The sequence below is a fragment of the Mytilus galloprovincialis genome, chromosome 13 (genome assembly GCF_965363235.1).
Source record: "Mytilus galloprovincialis chromosome 13, xbMytGall1.hap1.1, whole genome shotgun sequence".
In the NCBI taxonomy this organism is placed as follows: Eukaryota; Metazoa; Mollusca; class Bivalvia; order Mytilida; family Mytilidae; genus Mytilus; species Mytilus galloprovincialis.
Window position 1 is genome coordinate 489,735 of NC_134850.1, and position 27,306 is coordinate 517,040.

The window sequence follows — 27,306 nt, forward strand, 5'->3', positions numbered from 1 at the left end:
AACATCAATTCGGAAATTCCATAATCACATGGCAAAATCAATTAACAAAACGTATCAAAAACGAATGGACAAGAACTTTCATATTCCTGACTTGGTACAGGCATTTTCAAATGTATAAATGGTGGACTAAACCTGGTTCTATAGCGCTAACCCTCTCACTTTAATGACAGTCTCATCAAATTCCGTTATAATTACATTGATGCGTTAAATAAACAGACACAATAAATAAAATTGTCAAAATATGGGTACATCAGTCATCGTCGTTTAACAATTTTAAAAGGAACAATTTAACAGAACACAAAAACATCTACTATCTACGAACACATTCATTGATTTGAGCAAAACCACAGGTACTAAAATGTATTTCCTTTTTAATTTTGATTTGATTTCCTACCGAATAAAAAAGAGAGACACATAATTCAATTCCCTACCGATTTAAGTATCAAACAGAGATACTCTTAATTGCTATCTTATAGGAATTTTTGCTTTGAAATTGCGATTCTTTTTATACCTTTTTGGGGTGGGGGATCTAAAGAAGATAGAGAGTTAAAAAAAACCCAGCAGTGTTGTATCTAAAGTTTACAACACTAGCAATAGATTTACCGTTAAAAATAACATTTTTGCTTTTTAAGTGTAAGATCGAATACTAGAAAGCAATTCGGTATGATTAATTACGGGAAACAAGATCCGATACTTTAAAATCATTTAATTAAATCAATCCTCAGTTAAGAGACATTATATGTGATCTCTCATTCAAAATCCCTATTTTGTACACATTACACTATGATCCATATCTATGATCCATATCATTTTTAGAGAATCGTGTTTTAAACTTTCATTTATACATCGCAAATTGTCGATCATCTAGAAATGTAAAAACTTTCGATATATCAGGTGCTTTGATCAATCTAAAAGCAATGAGCATATCCATTACAAATTGAGAGTTTATATCGATAAATTGAGAAGTTATGAAAGTGTTTCTGTATTGGACAGGTACATTTTTGTTCTAAGAATGACTGTGAGGTCATGTGTCGAATGAAACAATTATCTAACCAATGCACGAAATGCCAATTGTTGTATGAATATACTCATCATAGATACCAGGACTAAATTTAGTATATGCTCCAGACGCGCGTTTCGTCTACAAAACACTCATCAGTGACGCTCGAATCCAAAAAAGTTAAAAAGCCAAAATAAAGTACGAAGTTGAAGAGCATTGAGGACCATTCTCTTACCGATGAACAAAAAGCGAATTGTATTATGAAACCATTCTCTAACCAATTAATGAAATACCAATTGTCGTGTAAAACAATTCTCTAACAAATGAACTAAATGTCAATTGCCGTATAAATCAATTATCTAAACAATGAACGAAATGCCAATGGTTTTATGAAACCATTCTCTAACCAATGAACGAAATGCCAATGGTCGTATGAAACCATTCTCTGACCAATGAACGAAATCCCAATTGTCGTATTAAACCATTCTCTAACCAATAAACGAAATGCCAATTGTCATATGAGTCCATTCTCTAACAAATGAACGAAATGGCTGTTGTCGTATGAAACCATTCTCCAACCAATAAACGAAATGCCAATTGTCGTATGAAACTATTCTCTAACCAATCAACGAAATGCCCATTGTCGTATAAATCAATTATCAAACCAATGAACGAAATGCCAATTGTCGTATGAAACATTTCTCTAACCAATGAACGAAATACCAATTGTCGTATAAAACAATTCTATAACCAATGAACTAAATGTCAATTGCCGTATAAATCAATTATCTAACCAATGAATGAAATCCCAAGGGTCATATGGAATCATTCTCTAACCAATTAATGAAATGCCAATGGTTGTATGAAACCATTCTCTGACCAATGAACGAAATCCCAATTTTCGTATGAATCGATTCTCTAACCAATGAACGAAATGCCAATTGTCGTATGAAACCATTCTCTAACCAATAAACGAAATTCCAATTGCCGTAAGAATCCATTCTCTAACCAATGAACGAAATGCCAATTGTCGTATGGATCCTTTCTCTAACCAATGAACGAAATGCCTATTGCCGTGTAAAACCATTCTCTTACCAATGAACGAAATGCCAAGGGTCGTATGAAACCATACTCTAACTAATCAAAGAAATGCCCATTGTCGTATAAATCAATTATCTAACCAATGAACGAAATACCAAGGGTCGTATGGAATCATTCTCTAACCAATTAACGAAAGCCAATGGTTGTATGAAACCATTCTCTGACCAATGAACGAAATCCCAATTTTCGTATGAATCGATTCTCTAACCAATGAACGAAATTCCAATTGCCGTATGCATCCATTCTCTAACCAATGAACGAAATGCCAATTGTCGTATGGATCCATTCTCTAACCAATGAACGAAATGCCTATTGCCGTGTAAAACAATTATCTTACCAATGAACGAAATGCCAAGGGTCGTATGAAACCATATACTCTAACCAATCAACGAAATGCCCATTGTCGTATAAATCAATTATTTAACCAATGAACGAAATGCCAATGGTTGTATGAAACCAATATCTAACCAATGAACGAAATGCCAATGGTTATATGAAACCATTATCTGACCAATGAACGAAATCCCAATTGTCGTATGAAACCATTCTCTAACCAATAAACGAAATGCCAATTGTCATATGAATCCATTCTCTAACAAATGAACGAAATGGCAATTGTCGTATGAAACAATTCTCTAACCAATAAACGAAATGTCAATTGTCGTATGAAACCATACTCTAACCAATCAACAAAATGCCCATTGTCGTATAAATCAATTATCTAACCAATGAACGAAATACCAAGGGTCGTATGGAATCATTCTCTAACAAATTAACGAAAGCCAATGGTTGTATGAAACCATTCTCTGACCAATGAACGAAATCCCAATTTTCGTATGAATCGATTCTCTAACCAATGAACGAAATTCCAATTGCCGTATGAATCCATTCTCTAACCAATGAACGAAATGCCAATTGTCGTATGTATCCATTCTCTAACCAATGAACGAAATGCCTATTGCCGTGTAAAACCATTATCTTACCAATGAACGAAATGCCAAGGGTCGTATGAAACCATATACTCTAACCAATCAACGAAATGCCCATTGTCGTATAAATCAATTATTTAACCAATGAACGAAATGCCAATGGTTGTATGAAACCAATCTCTAACCAATGAACGAAATGCCAATGGTTATATGAAACCATTCTCTGACCAATGAACGAAATCCCAATTGTCGTATGAAACCATTCTCTAACCAATAAACGAAATGCCAATTGTCATATGAATCCATTCTCTAACAAATGAACGAAATGGCAATTGTCGTATGAAACCATTCTCTAACCAATAAACGAAATGCCAATTGTCGTATGAAACCATACTCTAACCAATCAACAAAATGCCCATTGTCGTATAAATCAATTATCTAACCAATGAACGAAGTGGCAATTGTCGTATGAAACCATTCTCTAACCATTAAACGAAATACCAATTGTCGTATAAAACAATTCTCTAACCAATGAACTAAATGTCAATTGCCGTATAAATCAATTCTCTAACCAATGAACGAAATCCCAATGGTCGTATGAAATCATTCTCTAACCAATTAACGAAATGCCAATGGTTGTATGAAACCATTCTCTGACCAATGAACGAAATCCCAATTTTCGTATGAAACCATTCTCTAAACAATAAACGAAATGCCAATTGCCGTATGAAACCATTCTCCAACCAGTGAACGAAATCCCAATTGCCGTATGAATCCATTCTCTAACCAGTGAACGAAATGCCAATGGTCGTATGAAACCGTTCTCTAACCAATGAATGAAATGCCAATTGTCGTATAAAACAATTCTCTAACCAATGAACTAAATGTCAATTGCCGTATAAATCAATTCTCTAACCAATGAACAAAATGCCAATGGTCGTATGAATAAACTCATCATAGATACCAGGACTAAATTTTATATATACGCCAGACGCGCGTTTCGTCTACAAAAGACTCATCAGTGAAGCTCGAATCCAAAAAAGTTAAAAAGTCCAAATAAAGTACGAAGTTGAAGAGCACTGAGATCCAAAATTCCTAAAAGTTTTGCCAAACCCAGCTAAGATAATCTATGCCTGAGGTAGAAAAACCTTAGTATTTCAAAAATTCTAAATTTTGTAAACAGTTAATTTATAAATATAACCATATCAATGACAATTCATGTCAGCACAAAAAGTGCTGACGACTGGGCTGGTGATACCCTCGGGGAAATAAATCTCCACCAGCAGTGGCATCGACCCAGTGGTTGTAAATAAACTCATCATAGATACCAGGACTCAATTTTATATATACGCCAGACGCGCGTTTGAAACCATTCTTTTACCAATGAACGAAATGCCAATAGTCGTATGAAACCATTCTCTGACCAATGAACGAAATCCCAATTGTCGTATAAAACCATTCTCTAACCAATGAACGAAATGCCAATTGCCGTATAAAAACATTCTCTAACCAATGAAAGAAATGCCAATGGTCGTATGAAACCATTCTCTAACCAATGAACGAAATCCCAATTGCCGTATGAATCCATTCTCTAACCAATGAATGAAATGCCAATTGTCGTATGGATCCATTCTCCAACCAATGAACGAAATGCCTATTGCCGTATGAAACCATTCTCTAACCAATGAACGAAATCCCAATTGCCGTATGAATCGATTCTCTAACCAATGAACGAAATGCCAATTGTCGTATGAAATTTTTCTCTAACCAATAATCGAAATCCCAATTGCCGTATGAATCCATTCTCTAACCAATGAACGAAATGCCAATTGTCGTATGGATCCATTCTCCAACCAATGAAAGAAATGCCAATGGTCGTATAAAACCATTTTCTAACCAATGAACGAAATGCCAATTGTCGTATAAAACCATTTTCTAACCAATGAACGAAATGCCAATTGTCGTATGAAAGCATTCTCTAACCAATGAACGAAATACCAATTGTCGTATGAAAGCATTCTCTAACCAATGAACGAAATGCCAATTGTCGTATAAAACCATTCTCTAACCAATGAACGAAATGCCAATTGTCGTATGAAAGCATTCTCTAACCAATGAACGAAATGCCAATTGTCGTATGAAAGCATTCTCTAACCAATGAACGAAATGCCAATTGTCGTATAAAACCATTCTCTAACCAATGAACGAAATGCCAATTGTCGTATGAAAGCATTCTCTAACCAATGAACGAAATGCCAATTGCCGTATAAAAACATTCTCTAAACAATGAACGAAAAGCCAATTGTCGTATGAAACCATTCTCTAACCAATGAACGAAATCTCAATTGCCGTATGAATCGATTCTCTTACCAATGAACGAAATGCCAATTGTCGTAATAAACCATTCTCTAACCAATGAACGAAATCCCAATTGCCGTATGAATCCATTCTCTAACCAATGAACGAAATGCCAATTGTCGTATGGAACCATTCTCCAACCAATGAACGAAATGCCTATTGCCGTATAAAATCATTCTCTAACCAATGAACGAAATGCAAATTGTCGTATAAAACCATTCTCTAACCAATGAACGAAATGCCAATTGTCGTATGAAAGCATTCTCTAACCAATGAACAAAATGCCAATTGCTTTATGAAAGCATTCTCTAACTAATGAACGAAATGCCAATTGTCGTATGCAACCATTCTCTAACCATGAACGAAATGCCAATTGTCGAATGAAACTATTCTCTAACCATGAACGAAATGCCAATTGTCGAATGAAACTATTCTCTAACCAATGAACGAAATGCCAATTGTCGTATGAAAGCATTCTCTAACCAATGAACGAAATGCCAATTGTCGTATGAAAGCATTCTCTAACCAATGAACGAAATGCCAATTGTCGTATGCAACCATTCTTCAACCATGAACGAAATGCCAATTGTCGAATGAAACTAATTTTTTTTAACGGAAGAACACGATGCAGACCGTCATACTGTTAAAAGAGAAGCGAAAGATAACAGCCGGACATTTAAACTAATAAGTCGAAAATAAACTGACAACGCCACATATTTGTTTTTCGTTCATTTTTTTTGTACATAAATAAGGCTGAAAAAATAGATTGTTAGCTTTCGCGTTTTAATTGTTTTACATATGTTCTTTTGGAGCCTTGGATAGCTACATATGCGGTAGAGGCTTTGCTTATTGTTGAAGGCCATACGGTGATCTATTGTTGTTAATTTTCTGTGTCAATTTGTCTCTTGTGGAGAATTGTCTGATTGGCAATCAAACCATATATTCTTTTTTATATTTAACGTTTGAAATGACAATGAGTGTGGTGTAAAATACCACATGAAACCATTCTATAAAAGAATGATAGTGATGCCTATTGTCGTATGAAACCATTTCGCATCCAGTTGGCAATACAACGTTATTGCAACTGTTATTACGATACTATTTCGTATCGAATGAACGTAATGTCGATTGTCGTATACATGCATCCTCTTACGAACAAATATGATGCCAATTGTAGTATAACATTCTTCCTTATGAATGAACTTGGTGCCGATTGTCGTATTGTTAAAAGATGATCGGAAGGTCATTTATAACATAATATATCATTATGTTATATTTCTATTATAAATTAAAATTAACGTTGAACCACAAACGTCAAAATTATTTAATCACGTAGTGGAATGAACCATTTGTGGATTCTTATAAATTCTATAGAACTTTTGGACTGTTTTGAATCTCGGTCTATTTCTGAAATTATTTTTACATATTTTTTATTTTTTAGCCCTATATACTAACAATGCCCATGTGAAATTTTAAAATTGTTTGTAAAAACATTGAACGACAAAAAAAAATATGTGACGTATAAATTTTCTGACGTCAGCCACGCGACGCAATGCATGTGTCTTTCATTTGATAGATGCTTTTGTGTTCTATTAAATTGGTCCTTTTAAAATTGTAACACGATGATGACTGCTGTTCCAATATTTTGACTATTTTATTTATTATAAAATTGAGAATGGAAATGGAGAATGTGTCAAAGAGACAACAACCCAACCATAGAAAAGATAACAGCAGAAGGTCACCAACAGGTCTTCAATGTAGCGAGAAATTCCCGCACCAGGAGGCGTCCTTCAGCTGGCCCCTAAGCAAATATTTACTAGTTCAGTGATAATGAATGCCTTACTAAAATTGTACACAAGAAACTAAAATTGAAAATAATACAAGACTTACAAAGGCCAGAGGCTCCTGACTTGGAACAGGCGCAAAAATGACGCGGGGTTAAACATGTGTATGAGATATCAACCCTCCCCTATACCTCTAGCCAATGTAGAAAAGTAAACGCCTAACAATACGCATTTTAAAATTCAGTTCAAGAGAAGTCCAAGTCTGATGTCAGAAGATGTAACCAAAGAAAATAACCAAATGACACTAATACATAAATAACAACAGACTACTAGCATTTAACTGACATGTCAGCTCCAGACTCCAGTTAAACTGATTGAAAGATTATGATTTCATCATGTGAATATCAGGCACAATCCTTCCCGTTAGAGGTTTAGTATCATACCATCATAACATATATGAGAAGAACATAACCCGTGTCATGCCAACAATCTTTAATGACTTGACAACAGTATCGTAACTATATCCCTTCTTAATAAGTCTATTTAAAGGTTTTGTTAGTTTCTGAGGTGAATACTGAATTATTTAAAGTAAGTTCAAAAGGATAAATGTCTTTAGTATACATACTGAAGTCGTCATTATTGAGAGCCAACATATCATCCAAATATCTAAAAGTATAATAAATTTGTTTAACAGATGTTGTTTCGATGAGTCTTGGCTGATTTTTGTCATAAATTGTAACTCATAGCAATACAAAAACAGGTCCGCAATCAGTGGTGCACAGTTAGTCCCCATTGAAATTCCGATAACCTGACGATATACGGGATCTCCAAAGCGAACAAATATGTTATCTAGTAAAAATTCAAGGGCAGATATAGTATCAAAGCATGTCCAAATGACAGTTTTTTTGCTCATTGCTACTAAAAAAATGACCTAAAAGAGTTTGAACATATATATTAACATTCTGACTTCTTAAATGCCCATTTAATAAGGTGTGTGATTTTGTTCTTAATGAGAATGTGAGGCAATGTGATATATAAGGTAGAAAAATCAAAACTTTGAACAGATTCAAAATCACCAATATAAGCATGCAATTTATCAAGTACTACCATGTTCCAACGAGTTCTTGACACTCCAAAAGTAATTAATTCCACTATTTTCGAAGGCCTTATTTGAACAATTTATTATCAGGTTTTTGATTGTACCAAGTGTACTGGTAAGAAGAATAGACAATTTAGTGGAACAATGGCTTGAAGACGAAATAAATCTATATTTGTAGGTTCTGCTTGTAAAGCGGTAGCTAAAAGTTAATGTTTGTTACAGATGTCGCTTTCTGAAAATGGAGTCAGTTGGAAAGTTGGTGAATTGGTGATTTCTTTTGTCGAACCTCAATGTAAAACATACGTCAAACAATGATAATATTATTTGCAGCTTTATCGGCCGGGACAAAAACAAATTCCTTGGCTAGTTCTTTTAGTTTATGTTTGATACTAGAAATAGGTTTATTGTGGTTATTGTTAACAGTAAAATGTTCTTTAAAATGTTGAATACGTATATCAACTATGTTCATTACTGAATCGAAAAAAGAGTCCAAAGATTTTTTGGCAGCTTTTTCCCGTTTTATCCATTTCAAACAGTAAGTACGGAGTGAGTCATGGATGATATTACGACACTCATTGCAATTAATAATATTTAGGTTCTTTAAATTCTCCCTCGGCCTGCTCGTCCGAAACTTAGAGTATTTAATCTCTAAAATTAGTAGACTATAAACAAGACAAACACAGATATAGGATTAGTTGCTCGCAGTGACATCTTATTTTCTCTTGCGATACAATATTTTATTTCACTTTATTGTACATATTTCTTCGATTGAAACAAGATATAAATACATGACATATAACATTGTTCCTCCTCCGCATCGTTTCTTTTTCCTCGGCTAATACCTCCTACGCCTGTACGTACAATAAACATAGCAGCAACTGCAAATATACCTATGTGACCAACTTCAATTCGAAGTAACTGCGAGCACCTTCGATACTAATACATTTAAATGCCAAACTTTATATAGTGCCATTAAACCCCACCCGTGAAAACCGCTAAAACTTTCCTCGTGCCTTATGCACCTAACATCAAATTTATAAATTATAGTACATACTGTTACAAAACCAGTATCCGAACTAGGTATACTAGTTCCCATCTATAAATAATTACTACAAATAGCAAACGGGAAAAACCCTATTTCAAACGAAATAAAATACATTTATATTACTGTACTGAGGAATGATTTTAACTCTCAGTCTTGACCGATGTTAAAATCTCCTGTTATAACATGGAAAATGGGTCCATACATGTATTCGGAATTACTACAATTACATGAAATTGGTGTATTTTCACTGATATTAACATCTTTACACATTTGGCTATAATTACACACAAATTTCCGTGTAGATTTCTAGTAAATAGTAACAAATAAGAGGATGCTCAGTATTATCAAAATATCCAGGAATTTGTTCTTTAACAGAATGGTCGTTAAAAATACCGGCAATATTTACAAAATTAAAACCTTTATTAACATACTTTATTTTAATAAAATGTTTTTTTATGATCTTCAGGGCGATCAATTTTGGGAAACAGTTTAGAATAACAGTATGCCATAACATTTTGAACAATTTCATACTTAGGACTGCTATATGAAAAATTTTGTTTAACTTATTACCCGGTAATCATGGTAATCAACAGAGCTTTATTATATATTATGTCTGTTTAGTTCACGCATCATTGCAAATATAACGGAATTTGATGAGACTGTCGTACAAAGTGAGAGGTTAAGCGCTGTTAAACCAGGTTTAATCCACCATTTTCTACACATGAAAATGCCTGTACCAAGTTCACAACAAATAGAACTGAAGACTAACCATTACAATTCCCACCATAACCTTGGAGTGATCTCAGATGCTCATAAATGGGAAGCAAATACTGTGTAATTCGTCGTGTTGATTATGTTTGTACCCACCCGGTTATAAGTATATTCACCCTTAAAACAGAGTTATATCATTCCCTTCCTAAGACAAGATACTTGTATTTATATTTGCCATTCGTTTTTTGAATCAAAGCAGTATAAACACACACTACAGGAACTATCTCATGTATTTATTGTTAACCTGATCATGTCCAGAATAAAATAAACATGAAATGTTTGCTACTGGGCGTCAAACGACCAACCATCTAAACATTTAACAAGCATTTGTTTTTATCATATTCAGTGCGTCCGTAACAAAATTGTTCTTAGACATATATCACCTTATTCCTATATGGAACAACTTTTTGGAATTTTGGGTTATAAATGCTCTTCACTTTTGTATTTGTTTGCCTTTCAAACTATTTTGACCAGAGCATGACTGATGAGTCGTATGTAGACGAAACGCGCGTCTTGCTTATCAAATTATCAGCAGGCTGGTATCTTTCGTAACTATATATTCTCTACAAAGAGAGACAATTAACAAAAAATGTGTATCTATTCTTTCCATTTTTGTAAACAAAAGGGCTAGAGAGTTGCATTCACCAGGATGGAAAGTACATTGATAAATGACTAATTGTTGTCAACTTATACAAATTGAGAAAGAGGAAAATGCGTGTAAAAGATGTCTAATATGTAATGATGTGCATTGAATACAAATTATACTGAAAAAGGCTGATTTAATCATTTTTAGACATAACTTTAAATGACCACATGCATTGACAATCATAACGAAAAATGTATGATGTTATAATAGCAATAGTCATTTATCGGAAATCAGTTTTAAATGAACAAAAGAGTTACAATTATCTTATCTTAATTAACACTTAATTAAGAAATAAGATATGTTTATCAAATGTTCTTTGTTAATTGAATCTTTTTACCTATAACACACCTCAGTTGTTGATATTGGTATTATTAGTACACGTATGTGGTGGCAGTAGTCATGTTCTTGTTGGCATAGACTCACCATGTAACAGTTATAATTTTCTACCTTAAAATGTTTGGTTAATAGCAAGTGCCTAACAAAAAACAATATACAATGCTACCTGAAGTTACCATTGTGAAATAGATGTGTTCAATTCCCAAGGACAAATTGAAAGACAAAGTAGAAAAGAACATGTGAGTAGTCAATAAAGGTATGTTTTTGAATGTGAGTATTATATTTGTATCTAATACAGTTGATGAATGAACGACGAGTCATATATATGACAGGTATTACATTTTGTGAACCACTCGATTCTTCTTCCACATAGGTTAATATTGTTGATAATAATTTTTTGTTTAAATGATTTCAAATTTGCAATTAATCTTTTCAGTATAATGTGTTATTGCATGTTTATTTATGATAATTTAACGCTTCACCAGAGGATTTATTACTACTGAGATTTTGAAATGGGTCAATTGGTATCGTATCATTTGGCATGCGTTGATCCTAGTTTGAATTCGTTCGTTTGTGTCATTATATACTAGCCAAAAAAAGAAACGATACCCAACATTTTTTCATAATAATTTTTATTAACAAAATATTATTTATTGCGACTAGTTATATGTTCGAAAAGAGTCATAAATCTGTCGGTTACTGCACTTTTGTTTTTTTTTACCGGAAAATAACGTCATTTTAGCGTATTTTTTAATTTCGAGCGGAACCACATTTATGCCGTCCGAACACGGGTTAGGTGGCATAACGTCATTTCTAGTGATGAGTCAAGATTTCGCTTACGTAGAAGTGATGGCAGAATGAGAGTGTACCGACGTCAAAATGAACGTTATGCAGCGTATGTGCATGAATGTGATCGCTTTGGTGGTGGTGGTGTGATTGGTTTGGGCAGGAATCTCGCATTGTGGACGAACTGACTTGACGTTCATTAACGGAAGCCTTACTGGAGTTCGTTATCGTGAGGAAATTCTCTCTCCTATTGTACAACCATTCATTGCAAGGCATACTTTCCAACAGGACAATGCTAGGTGCCACGTGGCAGGTGTATGCACACAATATCTTGGACAAAATAACATTGACATTCTTCCATGGCCAGCTTTATCGCCAGATCTATCACCCATTGAACATTTATGGGATGAACTTGACAAACGTGTTCGCAGACGTCATCAACCACAAGAGTCAGTCAACTAGCTACGAGCCGCCTTAGTGGAAAAGTGGAATAACATTCCCCAAGCATTTTTGCAGCGACTAATTGGATCAATGCGTCTGCGATTGACTGCTGTTATCAACGCAAGAGGTGGCTATACGCGATATTAACTCTTCAACTTTTTGTTTTGACAACAACATCTTCAAACCGTCCGTGCAATAAGGAAAATTAATTATGATTTGTTATCTTTGTTAAGTTTGTATGCTTTTATGTTATTGTTTCATAAAATACAAAACTAAAATAATATTGTGGAAAAACAAAGTAGATATTTTTGATGAAATCTGGGTACCGTTTCTTTTGATGGCTAGTATATAAGTTTACATTTCAATTGAATAAATAAGATGCAAACAGAAACGTTTTTCAAGATTCATCTTCGTTTTGTCTTTGTATAACAACACGCTGTCAAGTAGAGTCTGTGTATTGACGTTTATGTCCTTGTACAGATCCATCGAGACTGTGTAATGATGTTTATGTCCCTGTACAGACCCATCGAGACTGTGTAATGATGTTTATGTCCCTGTACAGACCCATCGAGACTGTGTAATGATGTTTATGTCCTTGTACAGACCCATCGAGACTGTGTAATGATGTTTATGTCCCTGTACAGACCCATTGAGACTGTGTAATGATGTTTATGTCCCTGTACAGACCCATCAGACTGTGAAATGATGTTTATGTCCCTGTACAGACCCATCGAGACTGTGTAATGATGTTAATGTCCCTGTACAGACCCATCGAGACTGTGTAATGATGTTTATGTCCCTGTACAGACCAATCAAGACTGTGAAATGATGTTTATGTCCCTGTACAGACCAATCGAGACTGTGTAATGATATTTATGTCCTTGTACAGACCCATCGAGACTTTGTAATGATGTGTATGTCCCTGTAGAGACCCATCAATACTGTGTAATGATGTTTATGTCCTTGTACAGATCCATCAGGACTGTGTAATGATGTTTATGTCCCTGTACAGACCCATCGAGACTGTGTAATGATGTTTATGTCCTTGTACAGACCCATCGAGACTGTGTAATGATGTTTATGTCCCTGTACAGACCCATCGAGACTGTGTAATGATGTTTATGTCCTTGTACAGACCCATCGAGACTGTGTAATGATGTTTATGTCCCTGTACAGACCCATTGAGACTGTGTAATGATGTTTATGTCCCTGTACAGACCCATCAGACTGTGAAATGATGTTTATGTCCCTGTACAGACCCATCGAGACTGTGTAATGATGGTAATGTCCCTGTACAGACCCATCGAGACTGTGTAATGATGTTTATGTCCCTGTACAGACCAATCAAGACTGTGTAATGATATTTATGTCCTTGTACAGACCCATCGATACTGTGTTATGATGTTTGTCCCTGTAGAGACCCATCAAGACTGTATAATGATGTTTATGTCCCTGTACAGACCCATTGAGACTGTGTATTGATGTTTATGTCCTTGTACAGACCCATCAAGACTGTGTTATGATGTGTACATCCCTGTACAGATCCATCGAGACTGTGTAATGATGTTTATGTCCTTGTACAGACCCATCGAGACTGTGTAATGATGTTTATGTCCCTGTACAGACCCATCGAGACTGTGTAATGATGTTTATGTCCTTGTACAGACCCATCGAGACTGTGTAATGATGTTTATGTCCCTGTACAGACCCATCGAGACTGTGTAATGATGTTTATGTCCTTGTACAGACCTATCGAGACTGTGTAATGATGTTTATGTCCCTGTACAGACCCATCGAGACTGTGTAATGATGTTTATGTCCCTGTACAGACCCATTGAGACTGTGTAATGATGTTTATGTCCCTGTACAGACCCATCAGACTGTGAAATGATGTTTATGTCCCTGTACAGACCCATCGAGACTGTGTAATGATGTTAATGTCCCTGTACAGACCCATCGAGACTGTGTAATGATGTTTATGTCCCTGTACAGACCAATCAAGACTGTGAAATGATGTTTATGTCCCTGTACAGACCAATCGAGACTGTGTAATGATATTTATGTCCTTGTACAGACCCATCGAGACTTTCTAATGATGTGTATGTCCCTGTAGAGACCCATCAAGACTGTGTAATGATGTTTATGTCCTTGTACAGATCCATCAGGACTGTGTAATGATGTTTATGTCCCTGTACAGACCCATCGAGACTGTGTAATGATGTTTATGTCCTTGTACAGACCCATCGAGACTGTGTAATGATGTTTATGTCCCTGTACAGACCCATCGAGACTGTGTAATGATGTTTATGTCCTTGTACAGACCCATCGAGACTGTGTAATGATGTTTATGTCCCTGTACAGACCCATTGAGACTGTGTAATGATGTTTATGTCCCTGTACAGACCCATCAGACTGTGAAATGATGTTTATGTCCCTGTACAGACCCATCGAGACTGTGTAATGATGTTAATGTCCCTGTACAGACCCATCGAGACTTTGTAATGATGTTTATGTCCCTGTACAGACCCATCAAGACTGTGTAATGATATTTATGTCCTTGTACAGACCCATCGATACTGTGTTATGATGTTTGTCCCTGTACAGATCCATCGAGACTGCGTTATGATGTTTATGTCCCTGTACAGACCTATCGAGACTGTGTTATGATGTTTATGTCCCTGTACAGACCCATCAAGACTGTATAATGATGTTAATGTCCCTGTACAGACCCATCGACACTGTGTTATGATGTGTACATCCCTGTACAGATCCATCGAGACTGTGTAATGATGTTTATGTCCTTGTACAGACCCATCGAGACTGTGTAATGATGTTTATGTCCCTGTACAGACCCATCGAGACTGTGTAATGATGTTTATGTCCTTGTACAGACCCATCGAGACTGTGTAATGATGTTTATGTCCCTGTACAGACCCATTGAGACTGTGTAATGATGTTTATGTCCCTGTACAGACCCATCAGACTGTGAAATGATGTTTATGTCCCTGTACAGACCCATCGAGACTGTGTAATGATGTTAATGTCCCTGTACAGACCCATCGAAACTGTGTAATGATGTTTATGTCCCTGTACAGACCAATCAAGACTGTGAAATGATGTTTATGTCCCTGTACAGACCAATCGAGACTGTGTAATGATATTTATGTCCTTGTACAGACCCATCGAGACTTTGTAATGATGTGTATGTCCCTGTAGAGACCCATCAAGACTGTGTAATGATGTTTATGTCCTTGTACAGATCCATCAGGACTGTGTAATGATGTTTATGTCCCTGTACAGACCCATCGAGACTGTGTAATGATGTTTATGTCCTTGTACAGACCCATCGAGACTGTGTAATGATGTTTATGTCCCTGTACAGACCCATCGAGACTGTGTAATGATGTTTATGTCCTTGTACAGACCCATCGAGACTGTGTAATGATGTTTATGTCCCTGTACAGACCCATTGAGACTGTGTAATGATGTTTATGTCCCTGTACAGACCCATCAGACTGTGAAATGATGTTTATGTCCCTGTACAGACCCATCGAGACTGTGTAATGATGTTAATGTCCCTGTACAGACCCATCGAGACTTTGTAATGATGTTTATGTCCCTGTACAGACCCATCAAGACTGTGTAATGATGTTTATGTCCTTGTACAGACCCATCGAGACTGTGTAATGATGTTTATGTCCCTGTACAGACCCATTGAGACTGTGTAATGATGTTTATGTCCCTGTACAGACCCATCAGACTGTGAAATGATGTTTATGTCCCTGTACAGACCCATCGAGACTGTGTAATGATGTTAATGTCCCTGTACAGACCTATCGAGACTGTGTTATGATGTTTATGTCCCTGTACAGACCCATCAAGACTGTATAATGATGTTAATGTCCCTGTACAGACCTATCAAGACTGTGTTATGATGTTTATGTCCCTGTACAGACCCATCAAGACTGTATAATGATGTTTATGTCCCTGTACAGACCCATTGAGACTGTGTATTGATGTTTATGTCCTTGTACAGACCCATCAAGACTGTGTTATGATGTGTACATCCCTGTACAGATCCATCGAGACTGTGAAATGATGTTGATGTCCCTGTACAGACCCATCAAGACTGTGCAATGATGTGTATATCCCTGTACAGATCCATCTAGACTGTGTTATGATGTTTATGTCCTTATACAGAACCATCGAGACTGTATAATGATGTTTATGTCCCTGTACAGACCCATCAAAACTGTGTAATGATGTTTATGTCCCTGTACAGATCCTTCGAGACTGTGTTATGATGTTTATGTCCTTGTACAGACCCATCGAGACTGTGTAATGATGTTTATGTCCCTGTACAGACCCATCAAGACTGTGTAATGATGTTTATGTCCGCGTACAGACCCATTAAGACTGTGTAATGATGTTTATGTCCTTGTTCAGACCCATCAAGCCTGTGTAATGATGTGTATATCCCTGTACAGATCCATCGAGACTGTGTTATGATGTTTATGTTCTCTTACAGACCCATCGAGACTGTGTAATGATGTTAATGTCCTTGTACAGACCCAACGAGACTGTGTAATGATGTTAATGTCCCTGTACAGACCAAACGAGACTGTGTAATGATGTGGATATCCCTCTACAGATCCATCGAGACTGTGTAATGATATCTATGTCCCTGTACAGACCCATCGAGAGTATGTATTGATGTTAAGGTCCGTGTACTGACTCATAATGACAGTGTAATGATGTCAATGTCCGTGTACTGACCCATCGAGACTGTGTATTGATGTTAAGGTCCGTGTACTGACTCATCATGACTGTGTATTGATGTAAATGTCCATGTACTGAGACTGTGTATTGATGTTAAGGTCCGTGTACTGACTCATCATGACTGTGTATTGATGTAAATGTCCATGTACTGAGACTGTGTATTGATGTTAAGGTCCGTGTACTGACTCATCATGACTGTGTATTGATGTTATGGTGCGTGTACTGACCCATCGAGACTGTGTATTGTTGTTAAGATGCGTGTACAGACCCATCCAGACTGTGTATTGATGTTAAGGTCCGTGTACTGACTCATCATGGCTGTGTATTGATGTAAATGTCCGTGTACTGAGACTGTGTATTGATGTTAAGGTCCGTTTACTGACTCATTATGACTGTGTATTGATGTAAATGTCCGTGTACTGAGACTGTGTATTGATGTTAAGGTCCGTGTACTGAGTCATCCTGACTGTGTATTGATGTTAAGATGCGTGTACAGACCCATTGAGACTGTGTATTGATGTTAAGGTCCGTGTACTGAGTCATCATGACTGTGTATTGATGTTAAGATGCGTGTACAGACCCATCGAGACTGTGTATTGATGTTAAGGTCCATATACTGAGTCATCATGACTGTGTATTGATGTTAATATGCGTGTACTGACCCATCGAGACTGTGTATTGATGATAAGGTCCATGTACTGACTCATCATGATAGTGTATTGATGTTAAGGTCCGTGTACTGACCTATCGATACTGTTTATTGATGTTTAGGTCCGTGTACTGTCTGACCATGCCAGTGTATTGATGCAACGGTGCGTGTACTGACCCATCGAGACTGTGTATTGATGTTTATGTCCTTGTACAGACCCATCAAGACTGTGTAATGATGTGTACATCCCTGTACAGATCTATCGGGACTGTGAAATGATATTTATGTCCCTGTACAGACCCATCAAGACTGTGTAATGATGTGTATATCCCTGTACAGATCCATCGAGACTGTGTAATGATGTTTATGTCCCTGTACAGACCCATAAAGACTGTGTAATGATGTTTATGCCCTTGTACAGACCCATCACGACTGTGTAATGATGTTAATGTCCCTGTACAGACCCATCAAGACTGTGTAATGATGTTTATGTCCTTGTACAGACCCATCAAGACTGTGTAATGATGTGTATGTCCTTGTACAGACCCATCGAGACTGTGTAATGATGTTAATGTCCCTGAACAGACCAATCGAGACTGTGTAATGATGTGGATATCCCTGTACAGATCCATCGAGACTGTGTAATGATATTTATGTCCCTGTACAGACCCATTGAGACTGTGTATTGATGTTAAGGTCCGTGTACTGACTCATCATGACAGTGTAATGATGTCAATGTCCGTGTACTGACCCATCGAGACTGTGTATTGATGTTAAGGTCTGTGTACTGAGTCATCATGACTGTGTATTGATTTTAAGATGCGTGAACTGACCCATCGAGACTGTGTACTGATGAAAAGGTCCGTGTACTGACTCATCATGACAGTGTATTGATGTTAAGGTCCGTGTACTGACCTAACGAGGCTGTTTATTGATGTTTAGGTCCGTGTACTGTCTCATCATGCCAGTGTATTAATGTTACGGTGCGTGTACTGACCCATCGAGACTGTGTATTGATGTTAAGGTGCGTGTACTGACTCATCAAGACTCTGTATTGCTGTTAAGGTGCGTGTACTGACTCATCGTGAGAGTGTATTGATGTTAAGGTGCGTGTACTGACCCATCGAGACTGTGTATTGATGTTAAGGTGCGTGTACAGACCCATCGAGACTGTGTATTGATGTTAAGGTCTGTGTACTGAGTCATCATGACTGTGTATTGATTTTAAGATGCGTGAAGTGACCCATCGAGACTGTGTACTGATGATAAGGTCCGTGTACTGACTCATCATGACAGTGTATTGATGTTAAGGTCCGTGTACTGACCTAACGAGGCTGTTTATTGATGTTTAGGTCCGTGTACTGTCTCATCATGCCAGTGTATTGATGTTACGGTGCGTGTACTGACCCATCGAGACTGTGTATTGATGTTAAGGTGCGTGTACTGACTCATCAAGACTCTGTATTGCTGTTAAGGTGCGTGTACTGACTCATCGTGAGAGTGTATTGATGTTAAGGTGCGTGTACTGACCCATCGAGACTGTGTATTGATGTTAAGGTGCGTGTACTGACTCATCATGACAGTGTATTAATTTTAGGTGCGTGTACTGACTCATCGTGAGAGTGTATTGATGTTAAGGCTATTGTACTGACCGATCGTGACTGTGTATTGATGGAAAGGTCCATGTACTAACCAAGTTGGACTGTGTAATGCTCTTTTGTCCCTTTACTGATTAATAGTGAATGTGTAGTGATGTTAAGGTCATTATACTGACCTGACCCATTTGGACTGTGTAATTCTGGTTAGGTCCTTATACTGGCCCAGCGCGAATGTGTTTGGATGTTTATGTCCATATACTGACCCATTTCGACTGTGTAATGATGTTTAGGTCACTGTACTGACAGTGTAATGATGTTAAGGTCCCTGTTTTGACTCATTGCGATTGTTAAATGATGTTTAAGTCCCTGTACTGACCAAGCGATTTTTCGTTTTGAATTTTCCTCGAAGTTCAGTATTTTTGTGATTTTACATTTTTCTTGACCATCGTGACAGTGTATTGCATTTTAGGTCCATGTATTGCTAAATTTCTGTCCGTTTCTAGTTTACCTTTTTTTTTCCAGTGGCAGTCCGACTTTCTGGACCTTCATCCCGGAGGGCGTCTATTGCAGGGCCCTACGTAATGTTTAATCATTCATTTTTCTGGTCCTGAATATGCATGAAATATCTGCCACTGTAAATTAATCAACCAATAATTTAACATTCAATCAACCACTTTGTTTATTTCATCCTCAGTTTTTCTGTTATTGAAACAGCGTTGTTCTTTTAAAAGTGTAGGACTTTTTGTGACAAAATACAAATAATCTGTAGAAAGCTACACATTATAAAATATTTGATTATAAAAATTTAGTACAAATCATACTGTATTAAAACATATTTTATCTTTTTACGACTAAACTTTATATAAAGATTGGCAATGATAACAAAAAAAATCTATATTAAATTACAATAATCGCTTATCACTCATCAGTTATCTATTCAATTTTGAATGAACAAAAGAGTTACAATAATCTTATCAACTTAATTAACGCCTAAATGAAAAATAAGACAGTTTTATCATATGTTCTTTGTTAATTGCATCTTTTAACATATGACATACCTCATTATAAGTCTATTTTAAGTTGCCTTTGTTATAATTATGACACGTGTTCGTGGAACGTAGTCATGTTCTTGTTATGCGTGTCCACCTAAAATGATTGGTAATTGGGAGTGGCTATCAAAAACATTATCCCCGCCTTAGTATATTTCTAGGATTTTGATTGGTTTACTCACGTCGTTATAAAACCCATAGCCCCGGATTGTTGCTAACCCATTTACCCGGATGTTGCTACCAATTACACCGTGGAACTTCACGCGCGTTTTCCTTTGTTCAATGGTTATTCCTTTTTTTTAAAGGGTCAATTTGACGTTACTCTTTGTGGTCAAATTTCTCTAAAAAAATCACCCGATTTGGCCTAAGACCGGGGAAAGATTCGTTATCTACGTTCATATCCGCCGCAGGGTGTACTTGGATACTTCAGGGTCTTAAAATATTAGAATAAGTAGATAACTTATAATATATATTAGTCAACAAAAGAAACGATACACAAGTTTGAACTACAATTAATCATAAAATATAATATATAGGAAAAACTGTTAAATTATCCAATGAAAAACATTCATTTACAAACCAAATGTATGTGATTAAAAGAATCTGACCAAATTAGAAAATTGGAAAATACCGATTTATTGAACACATGGGTCAAATTTATTTTGCGGAAAATTATGACAAAAGTCGGCACTAAATTTGGAAGATGAAAATAAAGTATTCAAATATCTGCAAAGGCATTCAAAATTTTAATATACGATGTTACTTAAAGTTACCACTGTGATATAGATGTAATATATTCACAAATACAAAACACAAGTTAAAAACAAGTAAAATTAAAACATGTGAGAAGGTCATACATATTTTTTTTAACGTTAGAATAGTGTTTTTTTTATTTGAATGACTGAATAATGAGACAACATCTGTTCACATATTTCCAAAGGTATTACGTATTTAACCTCTTCTATGCATGCTTTACATTGAAAAAATATCGTGGATAAAAAGTTTGATTTTTTTGTCACGCCTTCGTCAAAAGTCGTGGAAAGATAGACATATGAATTCCTTTTCCGGCGAAGGCGGTGGTGGTGGCGTCAACAATTGTGCAGATTTCTGCTTAAGTTAGTTTGGTGGGAACTGCTTGTGATATAGCATATCTGTTTAATATTGAGATGCATTACCATCGGTACATATCAGTTTAACGATCATTTCGATGTCCTGTCCCCTAGTTTATTGTCCAGCGACTATGAATAAGTGTACAAGATACGATATAAAATTTAGAACGGAAATGGGGAATGTGTCAAAGATACAAGAACCCGACCAAATAAAAAACAACAGCAGAGGGTAACCAACAGGTCTTCAATGTAGCGAGAAATTCCTGCACCCGGAGGCGTACTTCAGCTGGCCCCTAAACAAATATATACTAGTCCAGTGATAATGAACGCCATACTAATTTCCCAATTTTACATAAGAAACTAAAATTAAAATAATACAAGACTAACAAAGTTCAGAGGCTCCTGACTTGGGACAGGCGCAAAAATGCGGCGGGGTTAAACATGTTTGTGAGATCTCAACCCTCCCCTATACCTCTGACCAATGTAGAAAAGTAATCGCATAAAAATACGCACATTAAAATTCAGTTCAAGAGAAGTCCGAGTCTGATGCCAGAAGATGTAACCAGAGAAACTAAACAAAATGACAATAATACATAAATAACAACAAACTACTAGCAGTTAACTGACATGCCAGCTCCAGACTTCAATTAAACTGACTGAGAGATTATGATTTCATCATATGAACATCAGGCACAATCCTTCCCGTTAGGGGTTTAGTATCATACCATCATAACATATATGAGAAGAACATAACCCGTGTCATGCCAACAACTGTTTTTAGAATAAATGTGTTTAGTTCCGATGCAAAGACCTTATCAGTGACTCAATATTAACGCCACAATATGCAATCTTTAATGACTTGACAACAGTATCGTAATTATATCCCTTCTTAATAAGTCTATTCAAAGGTTTTGTAAGTTTCTGAGGTGAATTCTGACACCTTTGTGCTTTATAAAGAATATTTCCATAAAAAATTGGATGTAAAATACCTGAACGTATTAGAAGTCTGCATGTTGAGCTATATTTACGAATGATGTCTTTATACCGATGATAAAATTTAGTAAATGTTTTGACTAGTTTGTGATATCGAAAACCCTGGTGTAATAATTTTTCAGTAATACATACATTTCTCTCGTTAAAATCTAAAAAATTGTTACATACACGAGCGAATCGTACAAGTTGAGATATATAAACACCGTAAGATGGTGACAACGGAACGTCACCATCTAAAAACGGATAATTAACGATAGGAAATGAAAAATCAAACTTAGGGGTATACATGATTGCCCTAGCATTGTCAATGAAACATTTATTCATTACAGATCAAAGGACTTGATAATCACTGTTTGAAGAGAAAAAAATGTAGTCAATTCTTTTTTTCAATAGACCGAGAGTAACAGAGGGTACAAAAATATGATGCATGAATTATCCTTTATTATACATGGTTCAATGACTGTACAACCAAACTCTGATTGCTAATTGACGAACAGAAAGAACGATGTGTGTTTTAAAAACAAAACGTATTTATCAATCATCAGGAAATATTATTTAAACTTTAATTAAACAAAAGAGTCACAATAATCCAATCAACTACATTAACATATGGTCGAGAGATAAGACACTTTAATTAAGTATTCTTTCTAAATTTAATCTTTTAACCGTTAAAAGTCCTCATTAATTATCTATTCTAGATTATTACTGGTATTTTAATTGATTGTTTTGTCGTAGTCAGGTTTTTCAGGCACAAGTTCATCGTTTGAAAATCATTTTTTCAATCCCACCTTGTTTTTTTATAACTGAAAATGGCTTTCGAATAATTTACAAAATATAATGTTACAAAAGATACGAAACATTAATATTTGTATTTGTTGAATGACATTATCATATTTGTAAATTTGTATACATGAATGATGAGTCAACATATGTCCAGGTCGGTTGATAAATATTTGCTTTATTAACCCCGTATGGTCCAAATGGATGAGTGTACAAAATACGATTAATATGTATAACTTAGTTGAATACATGTATGCGCTAACATTGCCGATGAGACATTTTTTTCAGACCAAAGGACACGATAATGACTGTTTGACGAGAAACTTTGTAGTCATTATTTTTTGTTCAATAGACCGAGAGTAACAGAGGGTTCAAACATATGATATATCAAGTATCCTTAATTGGCTGTGCAACTAATCTCTGAATGTCAATTGACGATCATAAAGAACGATCTTTGTTTTAATAACAATGCATAATTATCAATCATCAGTTAATATTATAATACTTTGATTAAACAAAAGAGCAACAGTAATCCAATCATCTATATTAACTTATGATCGAGAAATAAGACGCTTTAATTAAATATTCTTTGTAATTTAATATTTTAACCTTTAAAAGTCCTCAGTAATTAGCTACCCTACATTATTGCTGGTCTTATAATTGATGGTTTTGTCGTAGTCAGGTTTTTTTCTGGCACAAGTTCATCGTGTGAAAATTATATTTTTAAATTCACCTTGTTTTTTTAGAATTGAAAATGGCTTTCGAATAATATACAAAAATTATAATATTACAATAGATTGAAACATTAATATATATATATATATAAATTATCATATTTGTAAATTTGTATACATGAATGAGGAGTCAACGTACAATGTATGTCCAGGTCTGTTGATAATTATTTGCTATCTCCACCCCTTGTCCGGGGACACAGTTATCATCCCTTGATTGGTGTTGTCTACAAATATAGTCCCTAGTGATGACAGTACAATTTGCAATATTTTTAATGCACCTTCCAAATTCTTTATATTTTATGGATACAATAGTAAGTGGGGTGAAATTACATGTAAAACAATTAGAGTATGATTTTTTAGGCACATTAGTGATTTGGTCCAGTTCGAACAGGTCAAAAAGTAGTATGTCTGAATCTGTCAAACTGAATTACAGACCCCGCTACATGAAATTGTCCATAATTTGAGTTAGAGTCGTAAGACTTTCCTATAATTTTGAAAAAAAAGTCCCAACAGTAGTTCACTACACTGTATAAATCTTTTTGGGATAGAGCAGGTGCAATACTTAAAAGTTGTGTTTTTTATCTGAAAGAAATGCACATTTTTCATCTTTATATAGATATAACAACAAGCTGGCCAGTAGTGATGTACAACTAGTGATAACTTAAAAAGCAAGTTTGTGTTCAAAGACACTTATGTACAAAATTCAACGAACATGTTGGAGCCATGAAATTTAGGCTTCCTTCCCAAATAACAACTGACCACAACGATCAAGTGAACAGTGCTGCTGATGTCGTTCAGTACAAACAACCAGTCAATAGATATCATCGATGACAAATTCAAGTATTTTCCTAAAATCTTCTTCGTCGCGTGTTGTTCTTGAGAAAGTGTTTAAAGTGTGTATCTGTGATCATATAAATATAAGTATACATATAAACGCTGTCATTGCAAATGTTGCAACCATTCACTAGAGACCAAAGAACTTGGTAATCACTCATATGCGCAGGTGTACTCCACTTTTATTCAATTGAGCTTAATCAATTATAGTGTACAAAAATGTGATTTATAAATTATAATGTACTTCAAATATTTAATCGTTTTGCAACCGACCTTTGAATGCCGACTGAAAATCATAGAGAACGATCTGTGTTTTAATAACAATACTTAGTTATCAATCATCAGTTCATGCTATCACAAACTTTGATTAAACAAAAGAGTCACAATTATCAAATCAGCTAAGTTTACAAATAATCTATTATATAAAGATAAACAAACGTCAAACGGGTCATGTAATATTTGTATTTTTGTAACTTAAATCTCTTTACTTCTACAAGATCTCAGTAAATGTAATCAAAGTCCTTCTGAAATTTTCTTACCATGAAAGTTTTAGATAATATACAAAGGATGTGTTATTTTGCGAATGAGACAACTCTTCACATGTAGACAAATGAAAAAAAAAACATTCGCAACTGTAGGTCACTGTACGGTCTTTTACAATGAACAAAAGCCATACCGCTAAGTCAGCAATAAAAGGCCCCACAATGACAAATTCAAAACAATGCAAACAAAAAAAAGTCCACTAGCTTCAATAATGAATCATTTGAATTTCAGCGATTTTCGATACGAATTTCTAATTAAAAATATATTTTAGCTGCATTCGACGACGTTTAATTTTAAATATGAATCTTGTTGCGATGGATGTACATATTGCTAGTATTTACTCAAGTTAGGGGCTTACTACCACACGACATAATGCAATGATATCTTTGTATAGATCTTGCATATGAACGATACAACTACTACTGCATATTTAGCAAAAAGTACTCAAAAAATAAACCATAACTTATCTTTGACATATAGCTTTTCATCATCTTTCAAATGTTTGGCTCTGACCGTTCCTGATAAATTTAAATTCAGAAAAGCACTTCGGACACAAGACATTTTTAAACGTGTTATTTTCAATTTTTACATCACTGGGTCGATACCTCTGCTGGTGGACTATCAGTCCCGAGGGTATCATCAGCTCAGTAGTCAGTACTTTGGTACTGACATGATTTAACAAATTTAACTAAAATTGTCCGTTTATAACTTTTGAAATTATTAAGAAAGTAAGGTTTCAACTCTCTCAGGCAAAGTTGGCTTTGAATGAATTTGGCTATTTATTTATAATAAGGTATTTTTGACCTATAGGTCTTCAACGGTTCCGGTACTTATACATCTTCTACTTTTGTGTAGACTGTGTATTAGAACATTTTTTTTTTGGAGGGGATGTTTTGTTACCAAATTAAGTTCGTTAACATTCTGTAACATCCAGTGATTTCAAAACTACAAATGGAAACTCTTTGATGAATCCTACTGATTGCTAAATGATACATATTGTGACCATTTTACCTATTCTGTTTGTTTTGTACACACATCGTTTTATATAATGGAATATGACGTGACTGTGATACAAGTGAGAGGTTTAGCTCTATAAAACCAGGTCCAATCCACCATTTTCTACATTTGAAAATGACAATTGTTGTCAATTCGTTTGATTTGTTTTATCATTTGGTTTTGCCATTTGATTAAAGACTTTCAATTTAGAATTTTCCTCGCAGTTCAGTATTTACTTTTTTTGTACTATATAACATTTATTATTTTATGATGTGGTCATTTATTTTGACGAGTCTAAATTTAAAATAATTTCACGTTATTCCCGTTCCACATATGTATCAACTATAATAAATCAACCAGGGAAATTGAAAACCAATATACATTGTTTGATTATATCCGTATTAAAACAAAAAACTTGAAAACTTTCAATGTAATTAAAAAGAATGAAACAATTCCGTCAACAAGGTATACCATTCAATAATGTTCTTCACAAGTTTTTTTTTGCAAAATAAGATAAACCGTAATATGCAAAGTATAGATTTTAAATGCAATACCATATTTTTTATTTAATGAGTCAAACCCTTTTTTGTTTAAGATTCGGTATGTGAGAAACAGGTGTGTGAATCATATTACTGATATCTTTTTCATAACCTATTTCGTAAGAATTTTAAATGCAAATTAATTGACTTGAAACAATTTGGTCTTTGAAAATTAATCAATCAATTGTGTTACAAAATGTGAAATGGCCAAATCTTTACAAAAGTTTGAAGCTTAAATGAATACAATATAGTCTGTAACATGCGAAATATAGATAATAAATACAATGCAATCATTGTTTTATTTTATAAGTCAACATCTTCTTTGTTTTACATTCTGTACGAGAGGTATGGGTTGAACTTTTCTAATATTGATTATACAATAGGTTGGATCTCCACATTAGGTCCAT

General features: G+C 35.2%; 1 protein-coding gene across 1 annotated transcript in view; it reads left to right on the top strand.

The window, feature by feature from the left end:
- The first annotated feature begins 11,124 nt into the window (after positions 1 to 11,124).
- LOC143057356 (uncharacterized) overlaps positions 11,125 to 27,306 on the top strand; it is a 32,298-nt gene continuing 16,116 nt past the window's right edge. The window contains exon 1 of the mRNA XM_076230659.1: positions 11,125 to 11,308. The gene's annotated coding sequence lies outside the window, so the exon portion shown is untranslated. The remainder of the gene's footprint in view (positions 11,309 to 27,306) is intronic.